We start from the raw sequence: 17,755 nt of genomic DNA, 5'->3' as shown, positions 1-17,755 counted from the left end.
TAAGTAAAATCATTTTGTTTTAAAATATTTTTTCTTTCAGTGTACTAAACTGTAATTGCCAATTAAATTGTTCGTGTTGCATCTGTTACTATTTTTTTTTCTTACCTATATTTATACACGTCTCTGTCTTTACATCATATCGAAACGTAGGTAGAGGCGAGAGATCTGGTTATTCTCGGTTATTCGTTAATAATAATAATAATAACAGAGGTCGACGCAACGAGCTTTTACGCCACGACGCACTTCGTACGCACTCGCTGTAACCCGCGTGTCACGGTCGTGCACGTCCTCGCCGTCCCTTAACGGGGAGAGACTCGAGAAGCGTGTTCTTGCAATAATGGAAAACGCATTTTTCGCGCGGTCTAATGGTTCCCGCGCGCGCGGACGGACGGTTATTACGAGTAATATTAGCATCGTCGCACGTTCGAGGCGTCGTCGCCGGTACCGATTCCGCCGCGTGCGATCATCGCGAGTAAATTGATCGTTTTTCGTTTTAATGCGCGTACGCCGTAATCACGCGTAATTCGATACGTAATGCGAACGAGCAGACAAGTGAATCTTAACCGTACCTACGCGATGCGCCGCACATCTCCGAGCAGAAGATCGTAAGATGCAACTTTTCAACCGAGGTGTCTCGCCTCCTTTCCTCTCCTATCTGTTTTACTTCTCATCTCTTATCTGAGTGTCATTATCCTTATCGAGAAAAGAAGATTTAAATATATAAATACTTAAACTGAAGTTGAAGTGTTTTATGTATTTAAGTCAAATACATAAATACTTGATCAAGAAACGTTTAATCGAGTTAAAAAATTTAGTCAAGTTAACAACTTTTTTTTCTCGATGCTTCGTCAGATGTTTGCCAGCGATTGAAGTATCTTTAACTGCGGAACAATGACTTTTCACAATAAAAATTGATTTTGACACTAATTTAGCAACCGTCGAATTACAAAAAATCGGAGTTTCTATTTTGATTTATTCGAGATTGATTTGAGATGCGAATGTGTGCGCGTCTTCGTAATCCGATTTCTCCAGAGTCCGATAACTTAACGACGTCGATGGCAATTGCACGGGAGTCGCTGTATTTCGAATGTTTAGCCGGGACTGTACCCGTATTACAGCCAAGCACTCTTCCATGCCCAGACGTAACCCCTGTAAGCAGCATAACCACCACGATCACCGATACCAAGGCAGTACCGGCGTGTTGAACGGACGCCGATCTCGTATTATATAACACATAGACGATCTCGCTCGCGCGAGGCAGGTTACACCAAAGTGGCGTATCACGAGCAGGTGTAGCCCCCGGGACGTATCATCACGGGCTATCTGTAAAAGAAGTTTTGATCGACGAGCATGGCTAAAGCCTAGCCCCGCGGGCTAGGCCGCGCGTACGCGCGCGATTAAATTACGCTGCGCGAGCGAGTGCGCGCGAGAGGACTCGCGAAATCAGTTTCCGCCCTTTATTTCTGGGCTATCCCGGTCCTTTTCTTCCCCTCGGTTAGACCGTCCGTAAATTGGCGCAAAGTATAGACCGCGCGTCCAAGCATCTCGCTCGTCGATATCGAAATTCCGCAGACGCGGAAGATACGTCGAATTGGCGTGTCGTGTGGCTCGTTGCTAAACAAAATTTACCCGATAGAAGAATATTTTGTGCGTGAACGGATATTTGAATCACAAGATGACGAATAATTCCGAATTATTGCACATGTCTTCGTTATATCAACGCCAATTTATATGAATTATTGGTGTAGAGTTCATTCTGAGAGAAATTTTTTTAATGAAAAATACAATTTCTTAAAATCATATATTTTGATGCAAACATTTGTTCATTTTTTGTGTAAGTAAAAACATTTACCTTAAGTATATGATTTTGTATTTTTCACATTTTTTACACTTAAATAATGTTTTTACAAATAAGCTGATAATATTGAACTTAATCAAATTCTAAGAATTAAAAAATCTGATTATCTTAAATGTAAAAATAAACTAAATATTTTCTAAAGTTGAAAGAAAAAATTACTTGATTAAAAATTATTTTTTTATTTGATTTACATATTTATATATTTTAATTAAGAAATTTTTAATTAGATTGCAAGTAAATAAGCTAATATTAAACCTAGCGAATAAATAATGTTTTGTGTTAAATAAAATTATTTTGTTTTAAAATATTTTTTCTTTCGGTGTATATTATAATAGAGTTTTCTTTATCGTTTAATCCTTGTCTTTATCGACACAGTATTGCGTATGTTTGTTGTGATATCAATATAAGATATGTGATATCAATATAAATAAGCTATTTTGTTTTAAAATATTTTTTCTCTTGGTGTATACTATAGATAGAGTTTTCTTTATCGTTTGTCTTTGTTGTTATAGTACTGTATATGCGTGTTGTGATATCAATATAAGATACGTGATATCAATATAAGTAAGCTAATTTGTTTTAAAATATTTTTTCTCTTGGTGTATACTACAGATAGAGTTTTCTTTATCGTTTGCCTCTATTGACATAGTATTGTATAGATGTGTTGTGATATCAATATAAGATATATGATATCAATATAAGTAAGCTATTAGGATTCAGCGAGTAAATAATTATTTTTGTGTCAAATAAAATTTTTTTGTTTAAAATATTTTTTCTTTCAGTCTATACTATAGATAGAATATTTTGAACCTCGTCTTTATTGACACAGTAATGCGTACATGTACACTGTAAAAAAGGGTGAGCTGAAATGTATTGTAACAACATGCATTAGGGCATGTTAAAGTGTCTCCACTTTTAACACACAAAACTAGCATGTTAAATTAACAAAATGCATTCTTTTAATGCATGTCGTTACAACACATTTCTTTTTACAGTGTATGTGTGATATCACAATACTGATTAATATGCGTGCTATGTAAATGGATGAAAATATCGAATGTACAAATTCGGTTAAGTTCGAGCCTCTTCGATCCGCGAAAAAGGTTGCTTCCTTGCGGGAAAGAGAAAAGCAGCTGGGAAACGAACGAAGAGCGTAAGACAGAGCGCGTCCTACCGAGCGGCACTCCTACGCGACAAGCCCGGGTCCACGCGGTATATCTTTGCCTACCGACGAGATAACGCTAGTAAGACGCTATTTCGCGTACGAATACTCGCGCGGTGCCACTTGAGAGCCCGGTACGAGTTCGTGCAACGCCCAACACCCACGCGACGCTTGGTGCATTCGCCGAGCCTTATGCAGTAACATTATCCTCGCGTCCGCGTTCTCTCTGTCTGCTTTTCTTTGCCGTATCTCCGCGCTTTCGCCGTCCGGGACCTGTGGGAAATTTCAAAGGTTCGTTATCTCTTGCGCCGAGAAAAATACGAGATCCGCGTTTTGATTTCTTCGACCGAGCGACGCACTAATTCCGCGTTGTTGCCGTGATTTTTTGCTTCTTTTCCTTTTCTCCCTGTCTCGAGGTCTGTTCCACGATCGGGATCTATGCATTATTGACGGCAGGCCGTTGATCTTCCCTTTTACAAGAAACTTTCCACCGCTCGCCGAGAAACGCAGGATCGTTAGAAACTCGGATCGTTTCTTGTCTGCATCCGCCGCGCAATCGTCCTTTCCTCGTCCCTGTTTAATTAAGACCCTCATGGCGGAATCAACGTAACCGACGGATGTATTAAAACCGAACGTCTAAGTAACATTCAGTTTAAAAACATTTATTACAACCAGCGGCGGTGGCGGCGGCGGCGGTGGCGGCGGCGGTAAATGGTTTAATCACCCCAGTCGTTAACACGACCCTAGCCAAGCAGGAAATCACCTTGCAAAAAAGATTCTCGATTCCGATATCGCGAGTCGATAGCAGCACACCCGGTAGATAGGACTCCAAGTATAGACGTCACGACAGACGTTACGCGTACCACGAGAGAAGACGGCAATGACCTAGGACTGGCCTTGCGCAATTCTTTCATCTTCCCGTCTGCCGAATTTTTGTTCGATTAAAACGATCATGTCGATGTAGTGGTACAGAATGATCTCAAGCGTTAGCGAACAGCCGATGAATTCGCAAGATTATTTTGGTATACAACGAATAACGGATATGTAACGTCAATGTTACGAGAATTAACGTAGTCTCTACACGCGTTTGTAATAAGAACACTATATACATATATATTTGTGATTTAAATTAGAAGACACGTCGAGATAATTTTTATAAATTTTTATTTTAATAAATATTTTATTAAATATTAAAATAAAGGTTAATAGAAATTAATCAAAAATTAATAAATATTTCAATAAACTTTTTATTAAGTATTTATTAAATATGAACTTATGTAACGTCATACTTTAGATATATACAATATTTTAATTTTTACTTCAAATGAGCACCTTCTCCTGGTATTGATTAAATTTTTTAGGACCAGTCGCTTTACGGATGCTCAGGCACGCATAGATTAAGTCATCATTCATATCGCTTATTTACTGGAATAATCGGAAATATCGTGTACCGCATACTGAAATTATAACCGGTGCGATTAGAATATACGCGCTTTTCTAAATTGCGTTCGATTAGGCTGTCACGCTTGCCGCTAGTGAAACCCAGACTATTTAACGCGCGTTCCATGTTTGTGGACGGATACATCTCTAGTTAATGGTCTGATCGATTATCGATGAAAGCAACTCCACCGACGAAGGTCACGCGAAGCCGGAAGAGAGGATTCTCATCGGCGCTCGATTAAACGTTTGCAGGTTGATGTTACGCACTTCTTGGGAAACGAGAACGATTAAGATGATTCATATGGAATCAGTTTTCTAACGTGCGTTATTCGTGTTCTGTTAGTAACATGAGATTATTCCTGTAACCGCTACGGGCTCATCGATAGCTCGATCACACTTGAAATTATCCTGCCAGTCTTATCTCATAATGGCGTAACTAAAATTTTCTCATATAAAACGAGATAAGATCTCTTTTTATTTTCACTAACTCATCGCACAAACGCTATTTCTGAATTTGTTAATTCTTCGTAGGATTTATATTGCGTCTTTTTTCTACTCATGGATATATACCTATCATCAAATTTATATTTCTAATAAAGTGCGAATAAAGCAAGTAAAATGTCTTTAATATCAGTCTAGCAACAACGGAAAGGTAAAGATATAAATAGCGAAATCGATATTTCGTGTAGCAATCGTGAATCAGCGTAGCCTACTCTCGTGTTGCGTCATAGTACGAATTATAATTTAATGGGGATCGTATATACGTGTTATGTATAGGTGGTTTCTTATGAATTCAGCTAAATGAACCGCTATCTTTGAATTCAAGTAGATACCGATTTGTATTTGTGGTTCGTATAATAAATCATCATGAGATGGAGACAGGTGATATGATTAGTAACATATGTCGGAATCATCGTACATACTTTCCTTATGTACGATATGCTTATAATAACTTGCGTCTCGCTGAAGAAGGAGCGATATTCGTCCTGTGGACGGCTTATATGAATATTGCATGCTTGTCCGGGAGTGAATTTAGTCATTTCTAATCGCTAATTACCCGACAACCTGCCTTTATGCGTCGATCGCCAGGAGAGATCGCTTAACCGGTAATTTTCGTCGAATTATGAGACTAATTAGAAAGTAGCGTTGCAACGCATTGTTAGCGAAGGTTTCTGACCGGCTGAATGCCGAAATACTGTAGCACTCAAATCGTTCTTCTTTCTTATCCCGTTATTCTCTCTTATTTTATGTTATTTTTTTCTTCATTTTATTTACTTTATATATTTATATGTTCATGTCTTCATGTTATTTTGTAAAATATGCCTCGTTAAAAAGATACTCGCGCTGGCTGACTCTTCCGGGTATATTTGCAAAGTGTCACTGCGCCGCCTCCTCGCAGTATTTTTTTACATTTAGTCTAATAATAATTTCCAAACGCTTCAATTTATGTGCCACATTGAGATTCAGAAATTATCACCAACGACGCAGGCTATTAAAAGTGATCGTAAATGTCGCGGGACACAGCTTCGTTTTGGCTTTGGAGCGATTCCCTCTATTCGAGCGCGGCCTACTCGCTTTCATTCATCGACGTCCTTGCGCCACTTCTCCTTTCCGTAGGGGGGTACCGTCGCAATTGTGCGCGGACAATAATTCGATATATCGGAGGGGACTTAGAGAGACCTACCACTGCGGTCTCGAAGGTAACGAGACGTGAAGCGATATGCTCGAGACCGCGCTGCACGTCGTAGATAAAAATGCTCTTTGTATCACGAACAACGATAGAGAGACGACGAGAAGCTCCTCCGGGACGCGTAAGTGCGCTCGTCAAACGAGCGTCTGACGTTCCCCGAGCGGTGTGCAGATTGAAATTGATCGATCAAAATTCTCGGCGATCGCGAACGTGCGAACCGGTAAGCCTCGCGAGGTCGTGGCGAGGCTCCCAGCCCCGCTTCGTTTAACCGGCTGCTCGTCGCTGTCGCTGCCGGGTGTTATTGTCGTACAGTCGTGCTCGTCGCCGATGTCGTTTAGGGAGCGTAGGCGAGAGCTACCTCTGCTCAGCGAACAATGGCAGATATAGTTGGCTCATTATTGCCATTATTCGCTCGCCTGATGTGAGTACGCGTAACCTCGCGACCGTTGATCGCGAATCGGCGCGAACGAGATCGTTTACGCGGCGTTAATCGGCGAAGCCGAAATTAAGCGTGAGATAAGCGAACGTGGTGTGTAGGGGCTCGTGGGCTAGAAGAAGGTCGGCAGGATGCGGATGTAGAAGCGGTGATTTAAGCGGCTGCGACGAGATCGTTATGCAAACTGTGTTGCACGTCACGCTTTTAAGGAATGCTCAAGTTACGTCATCGTAACTTTTATTTTTGGCTCACGAGATTGTCCTTGCCTCCCCGAAATTACGCGTCATGTACGCCGGATTACAGTTCTATCGGTTTTGTCAGTTTTACTCTCGTCGTATTTTACTATCGTCGGATATCGCTTCGATTCGATTTCGCGTGTCGCGTACAGAGCCCTTGGATCGTAACGATGGAACGCCGGAGAGGAAAAGTCTCCGCGGAAGCGGATGGTAAGTGGACGAAGCTTATGAATTTCTGCTGCAGTCGCGTTCTTTTTTTTTTATACAGAACGCGCACGAACGGAGACCCGCGAGAAATTTCTGTGTACACGTCTAATCTACCCACGCCGCGCCGGTTGCGCACACGCACACCTGCATCGTTCGTTCGACACAACGTTACAACGTTACAACGATTCTCTCGCCGCGAAACTCTTCCTTCGCTCCTCTACCTTACATATATTAGTTTGACAAGTCTCGCCCACGCGACGCCTCGTGTAGCAACAGCCGCCGCGCCGCCGATTCCGCGGGTGTTCCGCGCGAGAGTTTCGCGATTCTCTCGCGTTCATTGAGGCGTGTCTACCGCGCCGCGCACTTGTGCCATCGCACTTTAACACTCGAGCGACTCGCAACGGCGCGAGATAACGCGATTCTCTCGCGCACACCTCGGCACTTTCGCTCGGCATAATTATTTGCTAATTTTTTTCGAAACGCTGTACCGTGATAAACAAACGCTTCGACGATACAACGTAATTTTTCTACTTTATTAGCATGTACTTTCTCGTAACAAAAGTAACTTTCTCGAAAAAAAATTATTTCAAAACTAGTTATTATAAAAATGTATTATTAATGTTTGATACGGCCAATGTGTACGAAGACGATACCACGTGCGATTCTCCTATATTCATTTCCCAATGCTGACAGGCACCGTTTTCGCCTGCGTTTCGTGCCACGGCAGTCACGAGCCTCGTGCGAGCGCAACGTGCGAATTTAAAATCGACGGCGATATAATTAACACGCCAATCAGTAACAAAGGATCGGTGCGCGCATGCACGCCGCTCTAATGACCGGCGATGCGCCGGCAATTAATGAGTCCGGCGTGCGCAGCCGCTAATTATATAAAAGTTCACGCTTTCCTCGCTCGCGGCACGTGTCTCTTCTCTCCTCTTCGTCCGCTTCTTGTTTTCTGGTTTCACCATTTTTTTTTGTCTCCTTCGCCTCCTCCGTTCTGCCGCCCGCCTTCCAGCTTCTTTCATTCACCGGTATCATTCTCCCGTGGTTGCACGCATAATTAGCCCCGTCGAATATCATATTCGGCCACGGTTGCGTGCGCGCTTCTTCGATAGTACGCCGAGCGGCGTACGTATTATCGTGATGCATCATTATATCGGAGCGAAAGGGAGATTTCATATCTACTCCGTCGCGCCGCATTTCGCGAGAGAACTCGCGCGAGCCAGCGAACGATTTTGCGTTTTCACGCGAGTTTTCTAACGCTCCGCGATTTGTAATCCTACTTAGTATCTGTATAAAAGAGAATTTCATTTCTTTTACATTTATTAGATACTCACTTGATGATAGATGTTAGATATCCAGAGATACTATTGCGTCTTTCAGCATGTGATACTTAAGTCGAATGATGCTCTCAATCCAAGAAAGCTGAATTATGGATCAGATGTTTATCAATACGCAAAAGTCCCGATCTCGCCGCAAAAGCCTCCTTGAAATCTGTAATAAATAAGTATAACCTGTGGTCTAGTACCCAATATGGCCTACTGTTTTTAAATAGTTATATGATGAATTGAACAAATATATACAGAGTAAACTCGGAGAAGATGACCATAGTTTTTTAAAATGCAAAAAACATTTTTATTCTTGTTATTTTTTAATAATGTTTGACATATTACTTCAGTGAATCTTAAAGTTAATGATACTATTGAATTTAAAGCGGTAAAACTTATTAGAAATCTAATATGATTAAAATATTATAACGTATGCATTGGCCATCTTATCAAACTTTTAAAGAAAATATTGTCATAGCACTATGGGACAGTTGCCTATACAGGTTTTATGTTAAAAATAAATGTAACATTTTCTAAAGTAATAAATAAAACTTATAATTTTACATATTTAGTATAAACATGGATGTATGTATATATATATATATATATATATATATAAAACTTGGTTATAATTATAATATTGCAATAGTAATGTGAAAATTAAAATCTGATATTAATAATAACATAATAGCAATAATAACATAACAATTATAATTCTTTTAAAGTAGGAAAAAGAAAAAGAAAACAGATTTCTATAATTTAAAGAAAAATAATATGTACACATATAAATTACATACTGTAAATATTGATTATCTTTCAGAATGTCTATAAAAATGCACTATTTAGTAATTACTGGAGAAATTACAGACTATGGCCATTTCCGTATGACCATAATACTCTAATTTACCCTATCGTACAGGCTGTCAATGTGACTTGTTTGCAACAGTTGACTGCTCAGTTTGTCTATTCTGTTGTTGATAGTGCATAAAATTTTTCTTATTATGTTCGTCGTGGTTTAATATTTCGTGAGAAAGTGCTTTCTATAACTGATGATTATGAATTTCCGCAGTTCATATTATTATATTTATGTAACGCTGTATTTAATTTATTTTTTCATCATAACATCGTGTTTATAATTATAATTAAAGAAAGAAAAGTATAGTGGAACTAATCTGGTTTAGATCAATAATGAGTACATGCAGATCGATCGTAATGTTTTTTTCAGTACTTTTATTACTTCAGATCATACATTTTAATTCACCTACTAAACTCCATCGATAAACCATGGTTTTAAAAGGGGGAAAAAGTTAATACAAGCCAATTATTTATTTCATGGATTGTTAACAAAAATAGTTCTTGATATACTCTTATATGTTAATATGTTAACATGTTAATAAACTTATAAACTTTTAAATGTAAATTGGATCACTTTATTATCTAGTTTTTTAACACTTTGTAAAAAAAAATAATTAGGCTATATTAAGTAACATATGTACTCAACATCGTCTAAATGACACTTTTTTTAAAAATCTTGCTAAAAAAAACTGCACCTACATAAATATTTGAAACTGTTAATATTTTAAATTAATGTCTAGAAATGTTTCCTACTTTGAATCTGGCCATCAGGTTTTAATTTTAGACTCAGCAAAAATTAGAAAAAAATTGCAAAGTTTAGGTAAGCCATATTGAGTAGTTACCTTATTCGAATCGATTCTCTCGTTATTTACCCTTGCCTTAGGGTTCAATTATCGTAAACCGCTGTATATAAACTATAAAGTCGTCTCTTCGTTCACGAGGATAGAGGCACCCGGATCCTGACTCCCGCAGCGACGAGAAAAATGCGCCCGCGCGCGTCGCGTAATTCTACGCTCACGTAGGTGCGTGAACAATGCGTGCGCGTGTGGCGTGTCAAAAGACGACGATGCCACCGTCGATTCTAACTCGCTGCTGTCGCAAGACAGGTTCCGTCGCCCTTCTTACGTTATTCAAGTGAGAGAGAGAGAGAGTAACGTTACGTTACTCGGGTATCGAGAGGAAGCGAGAGAGAGAGAGAGTAACGTTACGTTACTCGGGTATCGAGAGGAAGCGCAACAAGCAAGGACGCGTTAATCATGTTGTCGTAATTAAAGTTTCGTGAATCAAAAAATTTCGTGGTGTAATCGGCATCGAGAAACTTCGACAGAATTAATTATCCCGACGGGCTCACCGGGCGTGCGATATTTCTATCCTGTGAGTATATTTTCTGTTAGCATTTATATTAGCCTTCATAAATATCTCTTTCAATTAATGTTTCTTCATCATTATAACTGTATAATTAACGTTTTCACTGCGCAGAAATCGCTATCGTTAGACTTTCACGTTGATCCTTTGGCTCCGCGTGGCACCTCGCAGGGTTTCCTCATTCGCGAAACATCGCCGCGGATCTTTTTATTTTGCGCGCTCGCTCTATAACGGGTGGCTGTATACGCTCTGCTTACGGGGATTTCTAACATCACGGCTTGCTGCTCGCGAAGACGGCCTTAATGGCCGAGCCGTATTAACAGCGCACGTTACTCTTCTTTTTTTTTTTTTTTTTTTTTTTCTTCCAATTCATGAGAGAAAGCGCGCTCCGGGGATGCGCACGTCCGTAGAACGAACGCGAAAAGCCGTTTGCGAATTAGCGTCTTTGCACTTTTGATCGGCACGCCATTAACATCTCGTTATAATGATCGTTAATAACGCGTCGTTTTGCGCCGGAAATTTAACATTTTCGTAAGACAGGCAGCCGTCGAGCAGCGTCGTTAAATCGGTAAGTCGAGAACGTCGCGTGTCTTATTGCAGTTTCGGATGTGATCGATGGCGATGTTCCCGAGCAGGAAGTACATAATCACGGCAATAATTTTTAATTATCTACTTAAGTCTGTACACCGCTAGTCGAATGATATATGATCGACGTGACTTGTGATTTCTCCTTTCTTCATTACCGTTGTTTTTGGATTATTGTGTTATTCGGTCAAGGCGATCGAAGTTCGCGAGATATCGCGTATTACGCACAATCAGCCGTACGCATATCGAATCGCGGTGTAACAATTGTAACGTTACACCGCGATTCGCTCGATCGGATTTCTGGAGGCGCACGCGGCGTCCGTCGCCGAGATACATACACGTGATACACACGTGCTGCCGCGGTATCGATTTCGCGAGCGCCAATTATTTTTCTCTTGCTCCGAGGACGTCTACCCCGGGTAGCTCGGAGGGTGAATGGGTGGTACCGCGGGGGCTGCGGACGGAAAGGGAGCTCGGCGGCGGTGGTTGCGATGGCGCAGGGCCGCTGGCCGACGAGGTCAAAGTACGCCAATGCACAGTTGAAAATCCATTAGACGAGAGTGCGGATCGCTCTCGAGGTATTGTAAAAGTATTTGCCGCGCGTGCACTCGCGGCGACTCGCGTGATTACCGCTTAATTGCGTTACCGCGCTCCTGTCCTACCCGGACGTCTGAATGGAGCCCGTGCGCTGAAAAGCGCACGGTGATTTGTAGAAGTTAATCCACCGGCGATGTCGACGGAATGCCACCCATTATACGTCGAAATGGACAGAAATTTAGATTACTGTCGCGACCAGAGACGCCTGGAATCGTGCTGATATTCGAAACTTGCTCGACAAAGCGGCGAATCTATGGTGACGCCTGTGTACATAGTTCCGATTATCCAGAATGTACGAAATTGCATTACTTTTCCGCGATTATCGTCGACGGCGACATGTTGCGGAATGCCGAAACCGATGGTCTAATACAGCCGTCAGAGGGTCGGTTCGAAACCGCGCGCGTTTCATCGACATAGCTCGAGCGCAAACGGACAATGAGTATATATAAGAGAGTATATGCGCGCGCTATAATTACGGGCGGGAGGTGTCCACATCGCGACGGGCGGGCGCTAATTAAGGGAATGTGTGTTCCAAGTAATCAGTCACTTCTAATCTCTAGCTCTTCGGGATAATCGCGTGAACTCGCGATCGGATAGACCGACTTCATTTTTCCGCTCGCGCGATGCGGCTTCGCCGTCTCGCTCGCGACGATGACTCTGTTAATTACTGCAGCCGATGACTGTTACGCGCCGTCGCAATATGCTAATTGCGCTTTACGATCTATCGCATTAACGCCCTTTAATTTCTCTCTCGCTCGTTAATGTCCCGGCTAATTATCCGGACGAGAGATGCGAACGAGCGAGTGGAGGAAGGTAGAGATCGAGAAACTTAAATTCTTGAGAAAATCAGGTCCGAGTTTTCTCACCGCGGAACTATCAGGTGCGACGTCTTGCCTAATTTTATCTCAGGTGCTGTTGCCGCTGAAATCTTAATAGCGATTATGCGCGCGTATGTACACCTCGCTTCCTCGTCGCCCCCGCCTCCCCCTCTCTGATACGCGGCGTTCCTCTAATTGGGTGTCGGCCACATACGTAATTCAGGAATTAAAAGTTACCGTACGTTTCGCCGTTCGTAATTAGCTTGATGACGCCCGGTACTGCAGCCTACATTGCGTTTACTAGGGTAAACGTGTGCCAACTCAGTGTCGTGTACTCAGCCTCATGAGCGAGACTCTTTCCCACAGTGTTATTACGGAATTGTATAGCTCTTTGTCGGAAGATCTTTTAAGCGGTTTACTTCTAACGCAGACGGAAAATTCTATTTTATCTTCTTACATTCAAAGATATAGCGCACATACATTTTTATTTCGCATATTGAATTTTAACGTTGGCTTTCGTACTAACTGTTTTTATACAAGAGAAAGTTTCTAAATGTGTGCTTCAGCTGTTTTTTTATTATATTTTGCATTTTGTATTGCTTTGGATGAAAATCAAAGTTTGAACTTGTAGTTTATCATCTTGTTTCAGTCATCTATTATTTCGCGTTAAACCTTTCAGTAATTCAGTAATAACAAATTAATTTGTTACAAGCTTTTCTGTAACATGCTGCGAAAAATGTGATTTAGAAAACCAGTCGTTCAAAGGGTACCTATGGTCCTAAATCGTATTGTCTTTGAAAATATCGAATTTATGAATTAAAGTAATTAAAAATACAGAAACCATTGACTAATATTTATTTTATTAATAAGCCATCGATAAAGCGATCAATTATTTAATAATTAATAAATAACCAATGAAAAGGTAATAAAACTGGCTTGAATTAATTTTTGTAATTGATAAATTTTTATTCATAGTAATTACTAGTTTTACTATTATCGCTTATCAATATTACATTAGTATCATTTCTTTACAGTAACATTTGTAGTAATATGAATTAGGAAACTTGATGGAGTTTATAAAATATCGATTTAATTTTTATTTAATTTTTATTGTAAATATGTATATGCAATGAATGTAAAATATTCTGCAAAAAGCCTTCTTTTATGAAAATATAATAATTGAAAATAAAATTGCATAATTATGTTATTATAAGCTATATAAATTGACGAAAGATTTACACTAGATGTAAATAATTTTCTAAAATGCTGATAACATGTACAAAACAAACTAAAACTTGTTAAATTTTTGTCTATATTACTTATTTCTTATTTATTTTGAATTCTGTCATTAAGGATTGCTTATACGTAATAAAAATATAAAATATTAAAAAGTATTGAAAAGTATTAATATAAAAAAATGTAAAACATTGAATTACGCTTTAGGAAACCAGTACGCATTCAGTAACTTTCCCCTGTTTTTGTTTTATTTAAACATTCTAAAATATGTTTATATAATTCTCGCCGTTGATGTTTATATAAACTGAATGTTGGTAAATCCGCACCATTGGTGTCAAAATCACACTTCCATTTTTAGAGCGAATTTAATTCGCAGTTCATTCTAATGATGAATTGTACGTAACATTTTAATTAAATGATACAATTACTTCGGCTTCTCTGTCCTTTGTTGATAATCCAGCGACACCGACTCTTGCGCCTCTATTATGACGCTCATCATCATCTCGACGTAACTATCGGCTGAATAGCGTATTGTTCGCCGAAAGCGTCTCCTATTCTCGAACAACTCTCGGCAATAGCGGCAACTGCTCGTGTCACGTTCGCGGGAATTCCCGCTCATCGCGTGACCGATGTAACTATTGTCCCAACGACAAGGGATGTCCCTGCGTATGGATTTTTCGTAGATGTGCCACTAAGCTCGCCCTTTTTCCTCTTTTCTTCGGCCAATTCCCCGTCATTGTCGTCGTCGTTGTCGTTTTTGTTTTCATTTTCGTTGTTGTTATCGTGCTCGCTTGTTCCTCGGTTCTTCTACCTCACCTATTACGGCTTTCCGTGCTGGTTATCTTTATTGTTCCTAATTATCCCAGTGTACTGATGCAATTATCGTTCGCTCGCTACGAAGTTTTACGAACCCATGCAAAATTTTTGCGAGATGTCTTTACATGTCTGTTAAACGATGAGTTAGGATGATAGGATAAACGGTAAAACGCACGACTAACAAGGAAACCCACAGAAGACTTTCCCTCCGATTTTAATGAGCTTTTAATATGTTGTAGTCTAGATCAAGATAAGGGACATATATTTTTTTATACATGGCCTAACTCACTTTTAGAGGGTAAAACATCTTTTTGAAGAAAATTGGGTTTTTTTTCTTTACAAGCAAAAAACTATAACATAGAAAAAACGTTCTACATGAAAGTTGAATGGATTGACGTGTTTCACTTCATAATAGTGATAAAAAATCTTTTTATTTGTTTTTAATTTTGCTCTTTTTAATTTAATTGTGCTCCTTATTTTGACCCAGACTACATATTAAAAGCTCATTAAAATCGCAAAGGAATACTTCTGTGGATTTTCTTGTAAAATGCTTATTGACATTCAATGGTGTATACTTCCAATCGTGACTCTCACTCGAAGGGATCATTGGGAAATTCTGAAATTAAAGGTATTTGTTTTCCGGATGTATCAGACCGCGCTTGAAAGACGATAGACTCGCGTCAAGAACTTGATGGACGAAACGAAGGGTCGCACAGCTGGGAGGTCAACGTATGCCGCGTCGTAGCGATATTCGCGACTTCCTTCATCTTCCACTCCATTCCGCCCCTTCGGGTTTCACTGACGCGCTTCCGCTTATCGAGCCATATTCGGACGGACATTTATTGCCGTATTTTATGTGCCTGTCAGTGTCTCGACGACGCGGAAACGTATTTCTTTAACGATTGCTCGACGATTCGTCGAAGTGGCCCTCCTTCTTTCCCTCCTTTTCCATATCGCCGCTATAAACGAGAGTCTCGCGTGTACCGCTTGGATGATATTCCGATATATATAATATGCGACATTTTTACGCTCTTAATTCACATCGTCTCGAGGACCAAGAGGACGTTTTTATACCTCTACTGATCAATCGAAGAGATTCGTTATTGTACAGCGAGGAGAGACAGTTTTGATTATGGCTATAATAAGCTATCTCTGGAATCCCTTCGACTGTTACTAACAGACGATCTTATTTATTGCGAAAAAACGCCTGTTTGAGAAACGGCGAGGAGAAGCCGCGCGCGCGATAGTTAGAGAAATTACAGGAGTGTGACGGAATCGAATTGCGCAACGAGAAGGAATGAGTCTCAGGCGTGTCTCCGTATATATCATATCATCATAAAAGGGAAACAATTCTCGCGTGCGCGCGCGAAATCGACATGTCATAACCACCGCGTGGAAATTGACAAACGTGGTTTGCAGCTCGCGTCCACGTGCTGCGAACGTGGCTCGCTCCGCGCTCGCGACTCCGCGGCTCGCCGCGCGAAACGCGGAAATCTCTTCCGTTCAATAAATCATGCTGCGAATTATACCCGACTGCGCAATACTGCCGAGCGGCCGTCGCCGTGCAAGCACGGACGTCGACGATGTCAAAGCTGTCGTAAGTCGGAAATCCTCGGATTGAATTAGACCGAACCGCACAGCACATTAGCAGCACGCTCGAGCATCTCCTCCTCATTCGACGGCTAAAAGCTAACTGACTCACCGATAAGTAATTCCCGACTTAATTGCACGTTAAGAAAATAAAAGAGAAAAAAGAAAAAGACGAAGATAACGGAGTGAACATACATTTTAATAGCGCGTTGTTGCATCGTGACTGATCGCTTGCGATCCTTTCTCCGTTACAAGGATAGTACATTCTAAAGATATATCAAGTTGATTGTTAACGATCAAGCCTCGATTAAGATGAATAACTACCTATTTAATTTCTCCTTTATCTCGGAGCTCGTATTTTTCTACCTGTCCCGTCTCGCGCGTTGCGTTCTCATTTTCTACGGACGCGACGGTGATTCGTCTGTGAAAGCGGGAATCGGGCGAATCGTTGCGAGTCTCCGCGGCGAGACTGTCCGTCATACTATATGTGTGTTTTTTCCTGTCGCGCAATCCGCTCGCTTTTCAAAACCTAATCCGGGGGCCCCGGAGGAAGAGCTTTCAAATTTCCTTCGCAACGAATCTTGGGCAAGCCGCGGCGCCGCGCCCGAGCGCGCTTATTATATACCGGGCCTGCAATTAGTTACGGCCGAAGATTCCGGCCAATTACGTTAACCAGGTTGACTCGCGGTATCCAGAGCGCAAATGCGAGCGGCGGATTACGTCTCTGCGTTCTCCCGCGTCTCTGCGTTGCGCGCGAAGTCGCCGTCTCGCCGCGAACAATGCGAGGTGAGAGAGTTTCGCTGGATCTACGTACACGGCGATTGATCAATACCGCACGCGTGCACGCGGTATTCCATTTAACGTATGAGATTTTCTGTCACGGATTCTTCGACGGCATAGCTTTAATATCGAGTTTTTCCTAGTGGAAATTTGATGGGCCGTTACCGTTTCTGGCCATTAGCGGTTTTCAAGCATTAAGAATGGTCGAGATAAAATACTTATGACGTAATGAGCCGCTGAACTGTAATTTTATTACATTCCAGAGATAAAAGAGTCGACGTCTACGTCAGTGTACGCTCAAGTACCTTCGTCGGTTGAAACTCGTGGCTTTTATTCTAATTAGGATACATCCCGCGCGCAATGACTGTCGACTTTATGCCCTGAATGCTATTCGGCCCGCAATTTTCTAGGATGATGCATATCGCTTGCTTAGCAACGACACGGTCAAATCGTCGAGCTAATTGACTGGCGCTTTCGTGTACCGCGCGCGTGAACGTTCGCGCGTTCGCAACGAGAGCGCGAACCGGCCGTCGTTTTGCATCCGCCAAAGAGCGCTGGCCGTAAAATGCGATTTAAACTTAAGCCGCGGTGCGTCGTATCTAAGAATGTAACGGCGCATATAAATATCGCGAATCGGCTCCCGCGAGGAACCAGGCCTCGCGCGAATAAATACGAGAGTTTATTACGTGACGATGGCGTATATAGGCGCCGCAATCGTCGAAATAACTTACATTACGCGTGCTTGGGAAAAAATAA

The 17,755-nt window shown here is 41.2% G+C and overlaps 1 protein-coding gene across 2 annotated transcripts in view; it reads left to right on the top strand.

The window, feature by feature from the left end:
- Positions 1-17,755, top strand: part of LOC105200730 — a 167,663-nt gene that overhangs the window by 39,710 nt on the left and 110,198 nt on the right. The window lies entirely within an intron of this gene.

The sequence above is a fragment of the Solenopsis invicta genome, chromosome 2 (assembly GCF_016802725.1).
Source record: "Solenopsis invicta isolate M01_SB chromosome 2, UNIL_Sinv_3.0, whole genome shotgun sequence".
NCBI lineage: Eukaryota > Metazoa > Arthropoda > Insecta > Hymenoptera > Formicidae > Solenopsis > Solenopsis invicta.
This window is presented reverse-complemented; position numbering and strand designations above follow the sequence as displayed.